Source organism: Hypanus sabinus, chromosome 14 (assembly GCF_030144855.1).
Source record: "Hypanus sabinus isolate sHypSab1 chromosome 14, sHypSab1.hap1, whole genome shotgun sequence".
Classification (NCBI taxonomy): Eukaryota; Metazoa; Chordata; class Chondrichthyes; order Myliobatiformes; family Dasyatidae; genus Hypanus; species Hypanus sabinus.
In genome coordinates, this window is record NC_082719.1 from 2,447,932 (window position 1) to 2,471,829 (window position 23,898).

The following is a 23,898-nucleotide window of genomic DNA, read 5'->3' on the forward strand; positions in this document are numbered from 1 at the left end:
CCTCTTCAACCTCAGAAGCAATAAAATTTATTTCATGCAACATTATGAAACTGATTTTACAAAACCAACACGAGATTATTTGGCATGCTTTTATATCTTTGAAGTGTTACAGACACTCATGGTAAACACCTATCATTAGTTTCTCTACAAATCAGGTTACATCCACACTAGACCGGACAATTTTGAAAACGCCGGTTTCGCGTAAAAACGATAGATGTCCACACTATGCGTTTTAAAAAATATCTCTGTCCACATTGAAACGGAGATTCCAGCAAATCTCCTCCTGCGCATGCGCAGGACACATCTACTGAAAACAAGCAACATGTTTGGTGTCGAATCTCATTGTACAAGTACACGTTTGTGTAGTTACAGACTAGAAAAACTTAAAACGACAGACAGCTGTTGGCTTTTGCGCAGGAGAACTTAAAAGTAAAAAAAAACAAATACTGGAGCGTATGGAGGTAACCGACAGGGAGTTCACGGACAGATTGACCCGGCTGACGACGAACATTGAAAAACTGACTAACTCTGTTGCATTAATAAAGCACCTTGTTAAATGTATAAAACATGTCTGCATCAGTGTTATCTTGTATTTCCATACAATGTTACATTAGGCTGTTACACTTCTGTCAGAGAAGTACTTGCATAAATACTAAACCATCTTCATACGAGCAAGGACAGAAAACAGGGCAAAGTGAGTATACTTATTTATTCAGTAAGTTAAGGGTCAAAGTATTTGGTGAGTACATTTCTAACTCTTCTGGCTTCAGTCTCATTGCCGTCTGTTCTGAAATTGTTAGGTTGCGTTCAAGAAAACAATGAAATAGCACGCTGCCGTCTGACAGCGTTTTCAGAAGTCTCCGGTTACCCTGTCCACACTAATCTGCCCGAGCAGCGTTTTCAAAAATACACACTTTGGACAGTGTTTCTGAAAAGCTCCAGTTTCAGGCACAAAAATGCCATTTTAATGTGGACGAAGGGTAAAAAAGAGAAAAAGCTTCGGTTACGGATTTATCTGGTGTAGTGTGGACGTAGCCTCAAGAAGGCATATTCATCAAGTAGGCCACTTCTTATCTGCATTTCTATGAACATTTAAGTATGTTAAAACAACGTCCAGACCAGAGAAGGCGGAACATGTTCTGTGATCATCCAAATTATCTCACCAGTGACCAAAAAAGTTTGCACAGTAACCCAGTAACATTTGACTAAACTGCGTACTCCAAGCATGTCTGCACTAATTTTGAATCTGTGTGCTATTTACCACATCTACTACTTTATAAGCAAATTCCACTTGTACAAGTTAAATGAGGAAACCACTTGACTCAAATTACTTTTCTGAATCCACTCAATTCAATGAAGTACAATTCAAAATTGTTATCAAGACATATACAGTACGTATGCAGTGTAACACATACAAAATGATGGATGATCTCAGTAATCTAGGCAACTTTAGCGGAGGTGAATAAACAGTCAACACTTTGGGTTCAGACCTCTCATCGAACCCTGATGAGGTATCTCGACCCAAAACCTCAACTGTTTATTCCGCTTCATGGAAGCTGCCTGACCTGCTGAGCTTCTGCAGCAATTCCTGTGTGTTGCTCAGGATTACCAGCATCAGGAGAATCTCATGTCCATAAGGCAGTGTTGTCTGTCAATTACTTTAAGAGGAGTCAATTAATTGTTAAGAGGAGTTGTGGTTCCTTTTTTATATTAGCTCTTTTATATTATACTGTACACGATTTTGACAGTGTATATTCCTTTTTTGTTTGTACTTTTATTGAAATATGTATTTGATATAATTTCTCCCCCGATTTGTATTTATCCTTATTTTTTAAATCAATAAAAAAAGATTGAAATGGAAATTACAGGCAGGGTAGACAAAGGAGCTGCTGTAGACGTGGTGTACTTGGATTTTCAGAGGCCTTTGACAAGGTGCTGCACATGAGGCTGCTTAGCAAGATAAGAGCCCATGGAATTACAGGGCATTCATTAGCATAGCTAGAGCACTGGCTGGTCGGCAGAAAACAGGGAGTGGGAATAAAGGGATCTTATTCTGGCTGGCTGCCATTTACCAGTGGATTTCCACAAGGGTCAGTGTTGGCATAGCTGCTTTTTATGATGTATGTCAATGATTTGGACTACGGTATTAAGGAATTTGTGGCTCAATTTGCCAATGATACAAAGATAGGTGGATGAGCAGGTGGTGTTGAGGAAACAGAGAGTCTGCAGAGAGACTTAGATAGTTTAGGGGAATGGGCAAAGAAGAGGCAAATGAAATACAATGTTGGAAAGTTTATGGTCATGCACTTTGGTGGATGAAATAAATGGGTAGACTATTATTTACGTGCGGAGAGAATTCAAAATGCAGAGATGCAAAGGGACTTGGGAGTCCTAGTGCAAGATACCCTAAAGGTTAACCCCCAGGTTGAGTCAGTTGTGAAGAAGGCAAATGCAATGTTGGCATTCATTTGTAGAGGTATAGAATATGAGAGCAGGGATGTGATGTTGTATAAGAGACCACACTTAGAGTACTACGTGCAGTTTTGGGCTCCTTATTTTAGAAATGATGAGATGAGCAAGAATCCTGGAAATATGCCGTAGATCATAAAGTGCCTATTTCAACACTGAGTGTTCAGAGCTACAATTTGCTTTAGCAACCAGTGAGGTGCTGTCTTCAAACCTTGTTGGGACAAGACGGCAGGCCAAAGACCGATTGAACTGAGTGGCATTGAAGCAGTGGCATAGCAGATTGTACTGTTGGATCACAGATCCCGAAACTGGGGTTTGACCACGATCCACAGTTTTAACTTTCTCCCTGTGGCACAGAGTTTCCCTTGGGAATTCTGGTTTTTGCTCATATCCTACAGATCTGTTAGTTTGCAAAATTAATTGGTGACTTTATATTACATTGGATGAAGGTAGGGAGAAGAATGAGTCAGAGGAGGAGGAATTTGGGAGTAGTGGATGTTAATACTGAGAATGAAAAGAGTACAGCTTAATAAGTAGAGAAAAGGGATCGATGGGATTGCCGTGAGAGTTGGCACGGAAATGATGTGCCGATGTCTATGTTGTAAGGAAATGTCATGCTGTTCATCACCCTGCTTAACAGTTAACAGCAACTGACGGTGATGCTATTGGAAACTCAGACTTTGATTTTCAGTTGTACAGGAAAACCCTAAGAGAGGTCTGGAAAAGTACTAAATTAAAGCTTCCTTCACTATATTTGCTTTACAAGAACATCAAAACTCCTTCAAATCTCAGATCATCCATCATTTTCTTAATGCATCAGACCAATTTATAGTTAACTTCAAATCAATTGCATTCCTTGCTGACCTTGAAGAAAACATCTAGTGATCCCTATGGTGTGAATTTATACTCCCCTGCTGCTGGTTTCTCTTGAGATCCAATTCAATGGGCCTCATGGTACCCAGCAGCCATGATGTCATCCTAATGGCAGAGCAGTCAATCTCAGAAATATTCCCACTGACAAAATCTCAGAAATCAATAATGGCAATTTTCAATTAACTTTCTTAAATATTGTGTAAACAGAAACAGCTACATAAATATTGAAACATGCACACACAATTAAGGTAGAGGCTTAAATATCACAAATATTTAAAATCCTTTTTACCTTATGAAATATGTGTGTGAAAGATGATACACATACATGGCCTTATTATTTTAAGAGTACGATATTATGTTAACAATACTTTGTGATTATACATCATTACAAACATACTTAGTCCTTTCAGAAGCTTTTTCAGGTGCAGTGTAACAGGACCTGTTTGGAAATAGCCCTAAATTATACTGGTTCAACTAATTCTGCTTGATTGCAGAGGGTAAAGAACAAGCAGCAAGTGGAAATGTGATGAAAAGTTGACCGTAACTTTGTATGCCCCAAAATCCCAAAGCTGCTTTCAGAGTTGACAGTGAGTGGTAACAGTTTAACTCGGGTTACTATTACAGAATCCAGCTTGATTCCTACAAGCTTGATTGGATGGAGGGGCTGCTTTAAAAGTAATTGATGATTAACAATTAAAGTAGCACCTCCTTGAAATTGAGTAATACCATCAATGCCACATTAACCCAATTGAGATCTCTCACCTGTCAAAGCAGGCGCTACAGAAAAACTTGATTCACCACCATTCTCTTGATTGAGTAACGTAAAATCAAACATGTGCTAGTTCCAAAGTTAAAGGAGCTTCATCTGAGTGCTATTGATGTGAAATGTTAGAAATTGCACTGTACCTGCATAAAGTAGATCTAGAGCAGGCCAAAGGAATAGGGGGACATCTTGCTCTCTGTGGGTGTTGAAGGATGTCCATTTCACAAAGATCTACCCCAGACGAGTGTCCTTTATGAGAATAGGTTGAGTGAACTCGGCCTTTTCTCCTTGGAGCGACAGGGGATGAGAGGTGACCTGATGGAGGTGTATAAGATGATGAGGGGTGTTGATCTTGTGGATAGTCAGAGACTTTGTCCCAGGGCTGAAATGACTAAGATGAGGAGGCATAGTTTTAATGTGCTTGAAGTAGGCACAGAGGGGATGTCAGGGGTAAGTTATATACACAGAGAGTGGTGAGTGCATGGAACAGTGGAGGCAGATACAATAGAGTGTTTTAAGAGACTCTTAGATAGGTACATGGAGCTTAGAAATATAGAGGGCTATGAGGTAGGGAAATTCTAGTCCGTTTCTGGAGTAGGTTACATGGTTGGCACAACATTGTGGGCCAAAGGGCCTGTGATGTGCTGTCGATGTCTACGTTCTAATGTATTCAGTAAACAAATTCCTCTGGTGAAGCCACACAGAAATAAAGGACTCGTCCTTACACTCTTCCTCTTTGGAGCACACGCACCCTCCTCCTCCCTTTAACCTACCAGTGTACCTATGGCAGTCACACGCGCCCTCCTCCTCCCTTTAACCTACCAGTGTACCTATGGCAGTCACACGAGTTTTGCAAATTTGACAATTTCCCATGAATAGCTCACTGCAAGCCCATTAACAACAACCGTGTTTCAACTGCCATTAAATCCTCTGTACACATTAGTACAATGATTGTATTTCACACCATTTACACTCCTTGTGCAAGTTTAAGATTAGATGAAACATTTTGTAAGGTTCAAGCACTCCTTTAAACACCAATGAGTTGCTTTCATTATCAAAATAATTATTTGTACATGAAATAACCATTGAACCATTTTTTTCCTGAAATGTAAACAATTCTGAAATAAACAGAATGAAAAATAATTGCCTCTGACTTTATATTTATCTTAACTGGCAGCTCTAAACAGAGAGGTACATTTCACAAGGCTGGTCTGCATTTTCCCTCATTTCCATTCCTGATTTTTGTTCAGGGTTAATTTACAGCCTAGTGTGATGCACTGACAACATCAGGTGAATGCATTCAGTCAGCCACTTTGACACTGACTGGGCCTCTGTTTCCCACAATATTACAGGTGAATAATTAGTTTGTAAGGTTCATTATTGTTCTTTATCTGATATTGCACAGAATTATTTTTACATTAAGACAAATCTCTTGAATGTAACACATGCTGTTATTTAAAATCTAAATCGGCAAATATAAAATATCGCAGCTCACCACATCTCCAGGGATCAATAAAGATACACTACCTGAAATTGCTTAACCTTCGTTACAATGAATTTGAAATTATCCTGTTCCGCTTACATTGTGATGGAATTAAAAGATCTGAACTCTGATGGTTTACATATTTAAACATGTTACATAACATATTTCCATGGCTTTGCAAAACACAAGGAAAAGGACAATTGAAAATCAAGACCTCAGACCTATCACAAAACTCTTGCTCTGGTGTGTAGCATTGATTCCTGCTCACTGCTATGCTTCTGAGACCACCTACAGCGGGCATCTCAGGACCCTAGGAAAATAACACCCCTGCAAGATCCTTCAAATTGACTGGAAGGATAAGCAAAGAAATGAGAGCACCATCCTAAAGGCCAACGTCCCAGAACAATTTGCTCACATGCCCAGCACAAGACTTCTGCAACTGGCACTCAATTCCAAAAACTCGTCGGGGAGAAGAATGACAGGAAGACAGTGGATGTGCTCAAAATTGCTTTTAAGAAATTCTAAAATTGCATGTAGAGAGTTGTCAGGCATATAATCACTCTAATTTTGATGATAAGTAGTGAAGTAGTGATAAGTAAGATTCTTGAATCAAAGCTTCAAGAACACATAACAGCATTGTGTGAGTGCAAGTACCCACCTGCCTATCCACCCATCAGCCTTCTCTCACCCATCTATGGTTCTAGTCTGCAGTTCACTCATTGATCTCATCAGTCACGTCAGAACCGTTAAAACCAGAGTGGAAGTAAGTCATCCTAAATCCTGAGTGATTGCCAAAGGGGAAACTGTGAAGTTCTAAAGTGGTCAACTAAAAGCCTTGTCTTCGAGGGTATAGGAAGTCTGACTAGGCAACAGAGGCCTCCATAGTGCTGTGAAGGAAAATTTCTGATGTGGCGGTAGGATTATTGGTTTCAGCAGGCCCAATGGTAAAGCTCCTTTCCTCCAACTATTCCTCCTCAATAAAGTCATTACAAATCATCACGAGTAGGCATTCACCTCCATATCCATATCTGAAGAAATCATAGCTCATTGCAACTCAGCCTTCAGTATTTTCAGCGTCCACTTCCCACAATTTGGCACTAGGTACCAAATACTGGTTCATAAATTATCCCGACATACTGCATTGGTCTCCTATTTGCAGATGGTGATAGAAAAAGTGACATTAAGTGTTTCTTTCTTCTTGGAATCAATGGATGATGGAAGTATGAAATTATAAAAAGCTGGAAACAGGTCAAAGTCAAAGCACATTTTATTATCAAAGAATGTATAAATTAAATGACCTTGAGGTTTGTTTGCAAGGTTGTATACTGTGCAAAGTATACACAGTATACTTTGTACTGTATACTGTACACCTTTAGAGTACTGTGTTCAGTTCTGATCTCTTCATTATTGGAAGGATGTGGAGACTTTAGCCAATGTGCCCAGATTTACCAGGATGTTGCCTGGATTGGGAAGCACCTCTTATGAGGATAGTTTGTGCAAGCTAAGGCTTCTCTTTGGAGGGGAGGAGGAGGTTGAGAGATGACTTGATAGAGGTGTACAAGATGATAAAAGACATTAATCAAGTGGACAGACAGACTTTTTCCCAGGGCAGAAATGGCTACTACAAGGGGGCATATCTTTAAGGTGTCTTGAGGACAGTATAGAACAGATGTCAGAGCTGCAGGCTTTTTTTTAAAGAAACACAAAGAACGATGGGTGTGTAGAACATGGTTCCAGGGTGGTGATGGAGACAGATTCTTTAGGGACATTTAAGAGACTCTTATATAGGAAGATGGATGAAAGAAAAGAGGAGGGCTACATGGGAGGATAGGGTTAGATTGATCTTGCAGTGGGTTGAACGGTCAGCCTAACATCGTGGGCCTGTACCATGCTTTTATGTTTTATGTTGTATTTTATACCTCAAGAAATTAATCTGTTTTTTAATTATTAGGGCCAATCACTTAACATTCCTTGCAGTTCTCCTGCACCAAAGCTTATGCCTGGAAAGTTGCACTGGTTACAATAGTCTAAAAGAGGAACACTGCTATATTTATGACTGATCTGGGGTGATGGCATCTGAGGACAGGATAATGAAATTGCAGTCATTCTGTGCTGATACACAGGGGGCTTCTTCACCAGAGCTCTTCCATTTCTGATGAAGCATCTTTAACCTGAACTATCAGCTCTGTTTCTCTCCTTGCTGATACTGCAAGACCTCCTGAGTACTTCTCGTATTTCCAGCTTGAGAAGAATCCCATGATATATAGGTATACGGAGGAATTTAATGTGGGGGGGGGGGGGTATATGGGAGGCAGGGATTAAGGGTCGGCACAACATTGTGGGCCAAAGGGCCTGTACTATTCTATGCTCTATATGCTTGCTTTACAACACTGTTTCTGACTCAAACATCAGGTCTAAAGAGGACAGGGCAAAGTCAGTGAGCACATTCTTGAGGATTTAGTGTCCTGTGAAGGATAATGTCAAATGAACTGAGAGCCTGGAAATATCATCATTGAACAGAATCATGGAATCATGCCTCCAAATTGTCCCATCTTCACCTATTTATTAAGTATAAATTGTACGTTAAAAGCAATATGTCGCTCTTTCAGTAACGCAAGAGATACTGCAGATGCTGGAAATACTGAGCAAAACACACAAAATGCTGGAAGAACTCAGTGAGCCAGGCAGCATCTATGGAGAAGTGGAGAAGATGAAACAGTCGACATTTCAGGCTGAGACACTTCATCAGGACTGCTTTTAAGTGTTTGCACCTAATTCTGGCAGAAATCCTGCTCATTAGGAAATTGGATAGCATATTCAGTGTTTATTTTAACACAAGGTTCATTTGCCATATTCAATTTTTTAACCACCTAGAAGGAGATCACTTCAACCTACCCAGTCTTTGTTGAGCCACCCCATCACCCTGCTGACCTATTCTCCCCACATTCCACACATCTACTGTTCATTCTATCAGGGTACCTTCCAGTGGCCAGTTAACTTACCAGGCTCCAGGTCTTTGGGATGCAGGGGGAAACCTACATTCCCACAGGGAGACCATGCAGATTTCTAACAGGAATAGGACTGAATCCAGGCATTGGAGCCAAGAGGCAGGACACATCACTGCACTGCCCAAGTTGTGAGGCAGCAGTGTTCACAGCTCATTTTAAAAACAAAAACTGGACTGTGGCTTACAATCACTGTAATTTACTCGCAGTGAAGCAAGGCGTATATCACACTCAAAGTAGTGAATATTGTGCGATTTAAAGGAGCATTTCTTAAGTATCCTCCTTATGTTTAACATGGGGGTAAAACGTTGGCATGCACTGTATAATTAGTTTGTAAGTTAAAATAAGTTTCAGCCTGGTTTTGTGAAGGGATCTGGACTACAGCGCTCAGGTTTGTTTCCATGTTAGCAGAAAACTATGGTTCTATTTCCTACCTTCTAATGCATTGAGACATTTAATTTCAACCATGAGAGTGCAGAGGATTTCTTTTCCAGCCATTGACAGAATATCTGAATTGGATTACTAAGCTTTGGACATTTCTTACTGTTGGGTTCCTCAAACTTACAAATTCAGTTTTTGTTGTGCTTCTAAAGGTTTCTTAAGTTCTACCTTCAACTGTGTTTAAGTGGCAGAAGCTCAGAGGGACGATTACAATAAGGTGCAAACTTAAGTTTCCAAAGTAACAATCGTTGAAAAACGGGAGACAGAGAAGAAACAAATTGACACAAAAAGCACAACCACATCTGTGGAATGAAAAGCAAAAGAAACCTGAAATGGTTCACTTTTAAAGTAATTGTTACTTTTAAATATCAATTGTTTATCTCGCCTGACCTGACTGGTGTTTCTGGCATTTTACTTCAACAACCTGAATTTCCAGCCCAGCATGGACAGATAACGTCCCCACGCTGAAACAGCACAGAAATTAGTCAACATGGGGAATAAGCTGGTCTTCTTCATAATTACAAAATGACACTGCCCTGTTTTGTCCCTATCACTCTGTGGGAGCCACAGTTAACGACTCATTCAGAGTGTGACCTTCACAGCTGACAGTCGTCTACACAAGCTGAGAGATGGAGCAAATGATCATAATTCATAAACTAATGGCAAGCTTTAAAACAGTTCTGAATTAATTGCTAATGAGAGAATCTGCAGATTTGCAGGAAATCCAAGCAACACACACAAATTGCTGGGGGAGTTCAGCAGGCCGGGCAGCATCTATGGAAAAAAGTTCATTTTGGGCTGAAATGTCAACTGTACATAGTTGCTGTCACTTTTACCTTCATTTCAACATCACAGAGACAAGAACATTGCCAGGACTACGCTCTACAACAGACGTATGTTTCCATGAAACAGCCAATGTCACCTATTTTTTTTTTGAGCCTACTCACAGGCTGACAGCAGGTAGATGCCTTTAGAGGAAAACATTTTAAATGCTCATAGTATAAAATACAATGCCAAAGTAAAAGGTTTATGCTTTGAGAACAGGCAAGACAATAAATTGCCTTTTGTGAGAGTGATTAGATTACTAAAACATATCCACACAGATTTGAAATGAACCTGTGGCCATGGTTACGTTTGTCAGGGATCCAGCCATAATTCACTAATACAGTACAACAAAATGCTTTAATCTATTTACGTCTAATTTTTCAAAAGAAAACTGCGCAGGAGCAGCAGGTAATCTTCCCGATTTGGAATTTTTGGGTTTTATTGCTGCGAAGGTTGTTTGCTTTGTATAGTACATCAGTGGATAAATTGACAGGAAAGAAGAGCAGAGCCTCTTTCAAAGAGTTATTCAAGGTCAGGAAGCCGTCCTGTGAGGAACCATGGGCTGAAATATACTGTAAATCCAGTCTCTCTGGAGATCTCCTAGCTCATGAGTACCTTGACAAAACAATTACACTCCTTACTTTTTAAACTCACGTGAGTACATACTGCCTACATAACTAAGTTCTCTGAGAATGAACCTGCCTCACTCAGTTGGGTCATGGCAAGACTCACTAATCTACTGAAAAAAGATGCCAGATCAAGCTTTCCTGCCCAGGGAGCACCTGCATGAACATTTCTTACCTGTTCAGTTCTGCCTCCATATAACCCCATCTTATCCCAGCATCAGTCTGGACATCTCCCAGAGGGAGTCTGTCCAATCATTGCTGCCACCTGCTCTCTTCAATATCTTTCCCCTCTCACTGATCGCTCCACACTCACCTCCTGGGCCCCACCCCAGCCATTCTGCTTCCTACAGCTTAGCTCAGAACCCTGGAGTTCTCCCGGAAAACCTCAGGAGAATCGTCTGACATTGCCTGATGCCATCAAAGTCTGATCTCCCAATTTATTCTTGTACCTCCTGGACACTGGATCTGTGCCTCACTCTGTCAAGTACAGTGGGCAGCTGCTTTACAAAGGCCAGTCCACAATAATCACGTACAGGCAACCTCAAACCCTCAACCAAGGGATGGAAAAAGAACCAATTCCAAAAAATTAATTCAACCTCATTTCAGAAACCTATGTTGTGTGAAACCTTTCTATACAATTGATTTTCCTTAATTGCTTTCTCTTTCAATTGGCTAGGAATTTCCTTAACCAATTCCCTCAAGGCAGAAAACAAACAGCTGGAGGAGCCCAGCAGTGAAAGGACATATGGTTGTAGTAGTGAGTCTGGGTGGGAATAAGGTCCATTGAGGGGGAACAGTAAGACAGGGTCTCACTGAGCTCCTGTCAGAGAGAAGGAAAACTTCAAAGAGGGCATGCCTTGAAGAGTCTTTGCTGGTGGAGCAGGAGAACAGAGACTTCAGATGCTGGAATCTGGAGGAAAAAAAAATTGGAATTTTTGCTTCAATTTTCAGCATCTGTAGTTTCTTGCATCTTCCTTAAGATGAATTTCAGATGAGGCAGGAAGTGATAAGTAAAAACGAAAAATATTTGGCCAAGTCAGATAGCAACCATAAAACCCCAGAATCAGCATTCCATACAGTCAGTTCATAGAACTTCTCTCTCATAAGTGATTGACCACAAGCAGGTTCTTCAGAAGCACAGGAGATCCTGCTGATGCTGGAAATCCAGAGCAGCACACACATAATTCAGCAGGTCAGGCCACGTCAATAGACAGTAGACGTTTTGGGTGAGACCTTCAGGACTGGGAAGAAAGGGGGAAGATCTCAAAATAAAAAAGGAGGAAGGGAAGGAGAATAGCTAGAAGGTGATAGGTGAAGCTAGATGGTACAGAAAGGTAAAGGGCTGGAGAAGAAGGAATCTGATAGGAGAAAAGAGTGGACCATAGGAGAAAGAGAGGAAGGAGGGGCACCAGGGGAGGTGATGGGCAAGAAAGAAGAGGTGAAAGACCACAGTGGGGAATAGAAGAGAGAAGGAGGGGGAAAAAATTACCAGAAGGAGAAATTGATGCTCATACCATCAAGTTGGAGGCTACCTAGATGGAATATGAGGTGTTGCTCCTCCCGGAGAGTGGCCTCATCATGGCAAAAGAGGAGGCCATAAGCCAACATATTGGAATGGGAATAGGGACAGGAATTAAAATTGTACCAGGAATTTCCACTTTTGGCAGATGGAGTAGAGGTGCTTAGGTGCAGGCCCTACTGATAGCTGTGGTAATTGGCAGGTTTATAAAACTTGTCAGTTGACAGTTTGTCTCCATAGACGGAGACAGAAAGATCAAGAAAGGGGAGGGAGTTGTCAGAAATGGAGCAAGATTGCACAATCAATAAGTGTGTCCTTTAACTCCACGTAATTGTCTGTTTCTGCTCCTGACTCAGATCACGTGATGCCAGAAGAATCATGCATGACTTTGTACAATTATATTCAATAAACTCTGACACACTGTCATCCCAGCTCCCATACACAAAGCTCTCCTCTCTGTACCCCGCCAAGCCTTATTCACCCATAACCACAGAGCTTGCTGACTCATATTGACCACTGCTTAATCCAGATGTTAATTTAAAACATTCTCATCTTCTTTTCAGATTCCTCCTCAGCCTCACCCTCCCTAATCCTGATCCACTGCCTTGCTCTGCACCCTTCCAATTCGAATCAGAGCTGCAACACGTGTGTGGTTCATGCACAGACATAGGTAGTCAACGATAACGTTTCTGCCATAAACACTTCTATTCTATTGCTTATAAAAGTATGGTTTTCATATAAAAAGGCTAAGATTGGTAGGATATTTTACACTGCATTCCCACAAAAAGGTAAAGTCACAGGTAATGGGATATTTGGCCCAATATTCACAGCAAGGCTGAGAAGGGGCAATCTGGAATCCTCTGTGCCACATTGCAATTAACTGAATTGAGAGGCTGTCAGCCAGACAAACCAACGGCAGGATACACAAAGTGCTGGTGGAATGCAGCAGGCCAGGCAGCATCTGATATTGGAAGATTCACTGTTGACATTTCAGGATACAGTGGCCTTGAATACTGTTAACTTTGCCCCTCCCCTGCTGAATATAGAGTGATATTTTGAAGACGGGGTGGGTTGGTGTTAGAGAAGCATGATGCGGAGGCATAGCGGCTGCTCTCAGCAGGGATTAAAACAAGGCCTAATTGCTCAGAGGCTGCAGTGGGCTGAGGAAACATTCCAACTTCAAGCAATCCATTTTGGCCACTGGGTTTTCCAAACTTCAACACCAGCTGTATTTAAACCTAACTCCCAGTTGTACGTGGCTATTCAACTTTGAATAATGTGATGAGGGATCCATGATGAAACATATTGGATCAACTCACTACACAAAGCACTGGTTGGGGGAGGGGGTAGGCACAATGAAGGCAAAAGCTGGCTGCAGAAACTTAATGATTTTTAATATTCAAACGCCTTCCTCACCATCACCATTGAGGCAGTTAATATCAAAGCCACTACCTGTGGCACATTGATCACATCCTTGTTTCCAGTTTATTGGGCTGTGGCTCTGATCAGGTTCGACATTATTCAACATTTCCATTGACAGCAATTTTGAAATGTATGCGTCATTACCTACAGAAGGTCCATAAAAACTGAACAGCAGATGGTTCCATACAAATCAAAGTACTCCATCACTGCACCACACGTGGAGACCAGTGGTGACAGCCACTTTCCTGAGATTCACGCTGGAGAACAGAGCCTGTTCCAGGACCCAAGATCTAGTTGAATTCACTAGGGATCATAGACTGAAAACACGTGCCAGAAAATAATATTATTTATAATAATTATATTAATAATTATATTAATAATAATATTTTAGATCGTTTAATGACAAATTTCAAAGCTGAAGGGTTTCGGCCCGAAACGTCGTCACTACCTCCTCCCATAGATGCTGTCTGGCCTGCTGAGTTCTGCCAGCATTTTGTGTTTTTATCAAAATAACTCCTGTACCTTTTACGGCTAGCAAAGATTTGGGTGAGGATACACCAGCTGTCAAAGCTGACAGTTTTCAGGGCAATGGGACGGGAGGGAGCATGTCTCCCCCAGTGCAGCTTTAGGACAGGGTCCTATTTTCCTCTCAGGCCACAACACCAGTGTCCAGACCCAACAAGTTGAGCCTTCCACATGTTGTCTGTTAAATACAACAATTCCACTTGCCAGGTTTGGGTTAGTAAGATTCAGCCTATTATATTTCCCCTAAAATTATTTTAACTGTTTTAAAATCAGATGGAGGAAAAACCGTAAAAACAAAACACAGGTGCTGGAATTGTGAAATAAAGCAGAAAATACTGGCAATACTTCATAGGTCAGGTAGCATCTGTGGAAAGAGAAACTGGCTGTCATAGTCTGCTACGGTAAATCAAATGCCTAGGAATGCAAGAAGTGGCAGGATCCAGCCTAATACGTCATTGTAATATCCCGCCCCATAATCAGTAAAATTTACAGAAGGCACTGTCTCAAGAAGACAGTATCTGTCAGTATAGATACCACCACCCCCACCCCTGGACTATGCCACCTTTTTGATGGGCTGAGGGATACTGCAACCTGCAGTCCCAGATCACCAGGTGAAAAAAACCTATCAACTAGCAGGTTTTTGACCCAATCATTAATCCCTGCACCTGTACAGCAACACAATGATTGCCTAGCACTACAATAGAATTTTTCTGCTTCAATTCTTCTCTTCCTTGTATAATATTGCATAGCTTCTGATGTTTTCATTTTTTTTGTGTGTGAAAGTTGGCATTCTAATGCTGTTGCGAGTAAGTTCTTTATCACACTTGTGCATACGACGATAAACTCCTTTCACACTGGCTAAACAATTCAGGGATAACACGTTTAGTAGATACTGAGCATGTTCATTTCAGGTAGAAATATACCTATATCTTGAGAGGCAATTCCTAAACAACACACATTAATGAATACACAAGGTGCTGAAATCTAAGCAAAAGCCAGCTGCTGGAGGAGCCCAGCAGATCAAGCAGCATCAGATCCTGATGCAGGGTTTCAACCCAAAACAGTACCTTTCCCTTCTGCCTGAACTGATTGAGCTCCCTCAGCAATCTGCTCACCCTTTCTACCCACTAACCTGAATCTCTTTCGTAACTCGAAACGAATGTGACAATATCCTATGCAAGAACTTAAATTTCAAGTATTCCGCTGGAGCTTTCACTATAATTCCCATTTATGAAAGCAGTTGCTACTGGAACTTTGCAAAGTCTCATTCTTGATCAGAGAACATTGAAATTCCTTTACTCCTAAGACCATGATCCTTCATCCTTCCAGTCTCAAAATGCCACCAATCCACATTTTCTTTGCTTTTCAATTTGTTCCCTTATCTTCAGCGTTACACTGACAATAAATACCAGCAACAAAAGGTAAGGATTTTCCAGTCATTAAAACCTTTGTACGAATATGTTCCAGCCACACCTATAAACACAGTTTCACTGACTGTAATGTAAAACCATGTAAAACTAAGCAGATCTCCTCTGCACTAAGACCCACCATGTAACTAAATTCACCATCTAAATTATATCTTGGATTGATTTTAACTTTAACAGTAGCTATGCAGACACAACTTCTATCAATGATTAAAATCTTACTTTTTGGAACTGATTCCATGACACATGTGTGTGGTCCCAGTCCCGGAACAATGGAAACACGGATTAACTTTCCACATGTCGGAGCACATCAGTTGTGAGAACTGGAACCACTTTCTTCCTCATCCTTTGGAATTTGTAGGCTCAACAGATCATCACACATACAAGGAAGCCAGATGTTACTTTTGTTCTCTCTTGCATTACTGTAGCGTCTCTTCTTCCCTAAACTCTTTGCCTCCTTGCTGTTTTCCTCTAACTGTACTGTAACCATGATTTGCTTGGTGCTGTCCTGTCTGCCTAACTCCTTCTATTCCCTCCAGTCATGCCTTTGTATTGCTCTCTGCATTCAGTCTGCCCGCCAGCTGTTCTGCCCTGGGAGTTAAACTTGCCTTCAAGGTTTTCCACAGCAATTCCTCCACATTGTTCTCCTTAACATCCACACTGTCTCTCAAGTAGCCTGAACTTCATTAGAGACAATTTTCAGGAACTTGAAATAAAAATAATCACAGTACAAGCAGTAATAATCCTTTCTCACAGTAATGTCTCCACTTTATCATATCGCTCAGATCAAGAATTCAAGTAAATATGCAGGCAGATTAAAAATGTACAATAAGATTTATACTCATTCTAGTTCAATAATTCACTGGAGGTTCTTTGGGGGGGGGGGTAAGTGGGTTAAGGGGCTGGTGCCTTGGTGGGGGGGGGGGTAGAGACTGTCTGCTCTACATCACAACTTAATGCTAGTTTCCTGACTCCGGCTGTAGCACAGTAATCTCAGTTAAGAGTAATTCAAATCAGAAACGGTACTGAAATGAAATATTTTAATTTTAAACATGTGGCATAAATCTACAAATAATGATTGAAAATAATAGAATGATAGAGTAGAATATAAGAACCTGATGCAGAGGCCTGCAGTGCAGAAAATGAAATGGTATGCTATAAATATGGGAAAAAATATAAATTTCTATAAATGAAAATAACAAGGGGATAACCAGCTCTCTCACCCTATCCAGTTAGACTCAAGTTCTTGTTTAGTTAGCACACTGCAATACAGTTCGTGCTCTTACCTTGTGAAGAAACACTTAAGTGACTCACGGCAGACACAAAGCAAATGTATTCACCTGTACTGCACTGAAGAACATAAGAATTGAGAGCAGGGGTAGGCCAGACAGAGCCTGATGCACCACTCACTATCATTACTGATTTGATCTTGGCCTCAGCTCCACCATCCGGCTGTTCTCAGAAGCTTTGCCTCCATGATAAACCAAAAATCTGTATACCTCAGCTTTGGATCCATTTTAACGACCCGCCTCCACAGTTCTCTGGTAGAGAATTCCAAAGATTCACAAGCCTCAGAGAAGAAATTCCTTCTCATATGGTTTTAAATGTCAACCTCTTATTCTGAAAGTACATCCACTTACTGTAAATACCCAACAGTGAGAGTGGGAGGGGGAAGGGCAGGGAAAAATCTTCTCCACATCTAAAATGTCAAGCCACATCAAAACCTTATGTTTCAATAAAATCAGATTTTAACAATGACAGTCCCCACCTATTCAACCTTGTCTCATCCTTAATCCCAGGAATTAATCTAGTAAACCTTCTCTGATCTGCCTCCAATTTAATCCCTTAAGAAACCAAAACTACACACGTACACCAGGTGTGACTGCAGTAAGACTTTGCCCTTTTTAAAAAAAAACATTCCATAACTTACTGTACATCTAAGCCAATTTATTATGAACGTGGCCACCCATATCCCCTTATACTCCTCATTTGAAAATATTCCTATTTTTCTATCCTTTCAGCCAAAGTGAATAAGCTCCCAATATTATATTCCAACTTTCAACAACAGCCAATTACTTTACTTAAACTACTTTTCTCCATTTGTAGACTCAAGTATCTTACAAACAATTTGCTTTGCAACTTATCTTTGCATCATTTATAAATCTGGCTACAAAACACTCTCCCAATCACAACATAGATTATAAATAGGGTCCAGGCACTGACATGTTACTCGGTAAACTTTGCCAATATGAAAATCAGCCACTTATCTCCTGTTCATCAGCTAGCCGTCTATCAATGATAACACATTCCAGCAAAACAATGAACCTTTCCTTTTCTGAGGGACCAGAGTGATTACACACTGGAATTCTAATGCACTGGGTCCTCTTTTCCTAATCTGCTTTCCACATCCTCAAATTACTCTAATAAGTTTACTAAACATGAGTTCCATGTCATAAAGCTGTGTTAAATCTCTTTAAATTTATTGGGCATTGTCCTTTTTTTATAAAAAGCATCCTTTGACATCTTTCTTAAACAGGATTCCCCCATTTTCTCTAATGACAGATGCTAGCCAATTGCATTGATTCTCCTTGCATGCATAGCAGTGCATCTTTGTAGTTTTCCAATATTTTGTGAATTTTCTAGACACTGCAAAGTTCTAGAGGTTTATAATCAAAGCATCCACACTCATTGCAGCCAAATGTCTTAGCACATGGTTATCAGGTGAGGCGAACTTGCTGATATCTGATCTCAGTAGTCTGTCTGGTATCTTTTCTGCAGTAATGATGATTGCTTTAAATTCCTTTCACCCTTTTCCCCAATTCTCAATGGGTGCTTTTAGTATCTGAGATAATCAGTAGTACCACCACTATCCAGCTAATTTCCCTGAAACGTATTACCCAAGCTGGAAGCATTATTCTCAAATAGTCACTAAAACTGACATCTAACTTTCCTTCAATCGTAAGGTCAGAAGTAGGGATGTTTCCTGGTGACTGTACAATCTTCATCACGATAGGTGCTGCAACTGGATGAATTCTGGAGCATTTGGGAGGGGTTGATTGACAGGCCATACGAGGTAGTTGCACTCGAAGTGTCGGAGGACACAGGAGGGAAAGGGGTTAAGAAGCCAGTGTAGAGTATCCCTGTGGCATCTCCTCAATAACAGACAGCCACTTCAGATACTGTTGGGAGGAATGACCTAGCAGAGGATAGCCAGAAAGATCAGGTTTCTGGCTCACTGACTCAGAAGGGAAGGAGGGAGAAGAGTTAAGCTGTAGTGATAGGTGATTCGTTGGTTATAGGGAAGCAGACAGGAGATTCTGTGAATGAGAATAAAATTTTCAGATGGTATGTTTCCTCCCTGGTACCATGGGCAAAGATATCTCGGATCAAGTCCACAGCATTCTTAAATGGGAAGGTGAGCAGCCAGATGTCGTGGTCCACATTGGTACAAATGACATGGGTAGGAAGGGTGATGAGATCCTGCAAAATGAGTTCAGGAGGTTAGGTGCTAAGTTAAAGGACAGGACCTTTAGGGCCGTGATCTCAGGATGCTACCTTTCCAATCACTTTTGGCCAGTTCCTCTTTCATGCCTCCTCCTTACGCCACAGGAATCTGCTCTGTCTGAATTTATCTTCTCCCTCTCAAACTGCAGATCACTGTCTCCCAAGGGTTCCTTTACCTCAAGCTCCCTAATCAAGTCTGATTCATTACAGAGCACCCAATCCAGAATTGCCTTCCTCCACAAGCTGCTCTAAAAAGCCATTTTGTGGGCATTCTACAAATTCCTTGTCTTGGGATCCAGCACCAATCTGATTTTCCTAATCTACCTGCATATTGAAATCCCCCATGACTATCGTAACATTGTCCTGATTACATGCTGTTTCAGTTTCCAATTTTAATTTGTATCCCACGTCCAGACTACTGTTTGAAGACCTGTAAATAACTCCTATCAGGGAGTTTTTAACCCTGCAGTTTCTTAACGCTACCCACAAGTATTCTACATCTTCTGATCCTATATCACCTATTTCTAAGGATCTAATCTCAATTTTACCAGTAGGGCCACTCTACCCCTTCTGCTTACCTGCCTGTTCTTGTCCTACAATGTGGATGTTAAGCTCCCAACTATGATCTTCTTTCAGCTACGACTCAGCGATGCACAGATTGTCGTAGCTCCCAATCTCTATTTGTGCTCAAGATCATTTACTTTATGCCATATATTATGTGCATTCAAATTCAACAACTTCCAGTCCTGAATTCATCACGCTTTATCATTTTCCCCATGTTACACCTCAGCTTGTCCCACTGTCAGTTATTTTTCACCATCATCTGTCTGCCCTTCCTCACAGTCTCACTACACACTGCATCTACTTGTACACCAACTGCCCCTTCCTCAGCCCTATCACTCCTATTCCTAGTCCTTTGCCAAGTCAGTTTAAACCCTCCCTAACAGCTCTATCAAACTTGCCTGCAAGGATAATGGACTCCCTTGGGTTCAGGTGTAACCTGTCCTTTTGTACAGGCCATACCCTCCCTAGAACTGATTCCAATAATCCAGAAACCTGGAACCCTGTCTCCTGCAACTTCGGGGCCACTACCACCCTCTGAGTTCTAACTATCATCTCATTCTCCCATATGAGCCAAGGGTCATCAAACCACAGTTCCATTTCCTTAACACCATCTCAAAAGAGCTGCAGTTCAATGCACTTCATGCAGATGTAGTTATCAGAGATTGGAGGTCTCCCAGAGATTCCACATCTCACAGAAAACACCTACCATTAACTCTGGATCCACTCTCAGCGCACTCACTACTGTATGTACTGATAGATAAAGAAATAGAAAAAAACTTACAGGAAACTTACTTACCCAAGTCTGTTCTCACTGAAGCCTGCTGAGTCAAAGCCTCGCACTCTAACACTGGTCCACTCCAACATTGGCTGCACTGTTTATACTTCCCTTCTTTTTATAAGCTCAAATAAAACTCACTCCCAACGATACCTGTGCTTTTCAAATGTCCCCTGCCTTACAACAATGTCTCTCTCCCTCTCTTGCTACTTCAAATTATGACACACTCCTGACGAGACTTGTTCTTTTCAAATGGCTCCTGCCTTGCAATGATGGATCATCCACTATCACTATCCTGAAGGGTTATCATTGACCAGAGACTGATCTGTACTAGCCATGCACATCAAGAGCAGATCAGAGGCTCGGAATCTTACTGCAATTAACTTTCCTCCTAACTCCCCAAAGCCTGCCCATCTTCCACAAGGAACATCCTCACTGGCATGGATGACTGGAGTTTCAAAAACATTTCAGAAGCTTGACAGAATCCAGCACATAGTAGACACCTCATTCACTCACCCCACCACAAATACACAGTAGCAACTCTCGAGTGCAACTCAACACCACCTTCTCAAGGGCATCCAGGAAAAGGTAACCCCAATGCTGGCACAAAGGCAGTAGCTCTACTTCATCAGGTGTTTGAGGAGATTAGGTAGATCACCAAAGACTGTTGCAAATTTTGTAGTAGGTGTACAGCAGAGAGCATTTTGCCTGTTTACATCACAGTGTGATGTGAAGCTGAGCATGTTAGACTTATCTTTTGGGATATTAATTGAAATAAAGACATCAGTATAGTTTGAATTGGATGTGTGAGTGAAGGGAAGTGCTGGAAGTAATATGTGGGAAGACTGGGTCAATGTGATGGGAACTGACTTAGGTGGCAATATACAGCAAGGGATGGTAAACACTACGCACACTGAGATGTGTTGAACAGCCCATTGTGTGTATCCCACTCACATCGACCTGGACTTGAACCCTTCATGAGTCCCTAACCTGAACAGCTTGGGTGAGCATCCTAGCATCAGTGTATAGCTTGGTGGGAAAATGAGATAAGCATCACTATAATTGTGAGTTGACTCAATTCAAGCACAGATGAATGACGCTCCTCACCCAGTCTGAAATATTGATCAAAAGCAAATCAGAATCGAATTCATCTCTGACATATGACAGGAAACTCATTATTTTGCAGCAGCAATATAAAGACAAAAGTGTCCTTGAGCAAGGCACTTAACCACACATTGCTCTGCGACGACACTGGTGCCAAGCTGTATCGGCCCTTGCCCTTCCTTTGGTGGCAACATCAGTGATGTGGAGAGGGGAGATCTGCAGCTTGGGCAACTGCTGGTCTCCCATACAACCCTGCCCAGGCCTGCGCCCTGGAAACTTTCCAAGGCGCAAATCCATGGTCACTCGAGACTAACGGATGCCTATTATAAAGACAAAAATTCATACATCTCAAAACAAAACAAATTGTGCAAGAAACAAAGGAATATCATGATAGTACTCATAGATTCAGAAATCTGATGATGGAGGGGAAGGGGCTGTTCTGAAATAATTGAATGTCGAGTCATTGGTCACTTTATCCCTTCCATGATGTTAGTACTGAGGAGAAGGCATGTCTCAGGGTGTTCAGAGATGGGTCCTGCCTTCTGGAGTACCATCTCTTAAAGGGGTCCTCAATTGTGGGGAGGGTTCTGCCCATGATGGAGCTGCTGAAGTCTACAATGCAGTCCATCGGAGGTTTCATACCAGACTGTGATGCAACCAGTCAGGATGTACTTCACTGTACATCTACAGAAATTTGCAAGAGTCTTTGGTGACAAACAAAAACTCCTGATGAAGTAGAGCTACTGATATGTTACCTTTGTGATTTGCTTTAATATGTTGGGATCACAATACATCCTCTGAAATTTTGACACCCAGTAACTTAAAGCTGCTCACTCTTTCCACCACTGAACCTTCAATGAAGACCACTGTGTATTCACCCAACCTCCCTTTCCTGAAGCCCACAATCAGTCCCTTGCTCTTGATGACATTGGCTTGTGACGTCACTCAAACAACCAAACTATCTCACTCTTATATGCCACCTCACTGCCATCTGAAATTTTATAAACAAGGCTGGTATTGTCGGTGAATTTATGGATGGCATTTGAGCTGCGCCTGGATGTATTCATGAGCTTAGAGAGAGTAGAACAGTAGTCCAAGCATGCACCTTTTAGTGTGGCTGTATCTAATAATCAGTGAGGAGGAGATATCAGCAATCTGTGCTGACTATGGTCTTCGATAAGGGAGTCAAGAGTCCAGCTGCAGAGGGAGGCTCAGGTTTTGAGGCTTAGTGATGAGTACTGAGGGATGTTGGCATTGAACAAATCAATAATGTGAGCATCAGTGAAACTGCACTATCCGGGAAGAAAGCACTCACACGCTTCAATTTTAATTTACAATTAAGAACGCTGGAAAGCTGAGTTGAAACAGAAGTTCACTTTGGCAAGGTGTTCAGAGTGAATGTTACGGCAAAATTGTTATTTTTCTGTAATTGCCAAATTGAATCTCATTAACATCATGATAACAGCCATTTAACTTCTAAAAAAATGTTACTTGCTGTGTTTATTCACAATGTGAATCTTTCTGGCGATGTACCTTATTCATGTCTCCAATGGGAGACATCAAATCGTGCCCCATATGTTTAAGTATTTAAATAAATAATTCGGGAGGTAACCACCCCACATTTACTGAAAATATAATCAACCAGCTGTAACGTGGTGGGAGGCCACTCCTAATGAAAACATTATTGTTCTTGTCTCTGCAGTTTACTGGTAAAATATTACTCCTCTGTATAATGACTTTTTAATATAATGCTAAAGTCTACTGGATTCATACCAGAAGCTCTTTCCCATACAGAGTTTTTCTGTTGGCTCAACACTAACTTCTGTCCAAACTAACCAAGGTACCTTATGAGTAGAATGTAAAATGCAGGAAATCAGTGCAATTCACAACCACAATTCAATTTTGGTCACCACAGCTAAGCATGGGCATTTGGTATAATTCATTTGTTGTACGCACGTCTTAACACTTTGTTCTGCAGAAACAAAGGGAACGGAATGTCAAGAGATGTAGACAAATCCAATATCCTTATGTATCAAGCACTAGAAACCAAGGAGGAATCCCTCAGTGAGTCTGCGTTAGCACACCAGTTGAATATTCTCAGCAAGGGCACGGTAGTGTAAAGGTTATCACAACACCTTACAGTACCAACAACCCAGGTTCAATTCCAGCTGCTGTCTATAAGACGTTTGTACATTCTCCCTGTGTCTCCTCTAGGCGTTCCAGTCTCCTGCACAGTCCAAAGACATACCGGATTGTAGGTTAACTGGTCTTTGGAGATTGCCCCAGGGTTATATTGGGGATTGTCGGGCGGCACAGCTTAAAGGGCTGGAATGACCGTGCTGTATCTCAATAAACAAACAATAAATAAATTCCTTGTGTATCTCACACTACACTTAATTAACATACAGATTACTTTTTTCTTTGTAGATTTACCAAATCAATTATTTAAAAACCAAAAATATTGAGCGTTTGCACTTGTTACCATTAAAACAAAAAAATTGAGATTGATTGGATATTCAGCATGGCACCTGTGTTGCTTTGTCACAGTTTAATGTTCTTATTCAAGCTCAGCAACA

The 23,898-nt window shown here is 41.2% G+C and overlaps 1 protein-coding gene across 1 annotated transcript in view; it reads right to left on the reverse strand.

The window, feature by feature from the left end:
* arhgap24 (Rho GTPase activating protein 24) overlaps positions 1 to 23,898 on the reverse strand; it is a 454,853-nt gene that overhangs the window by 354,168 nt on the left and 76,787 nt on the right. The gene's annotated exons all lie outside the window — the stretch shown is intronic.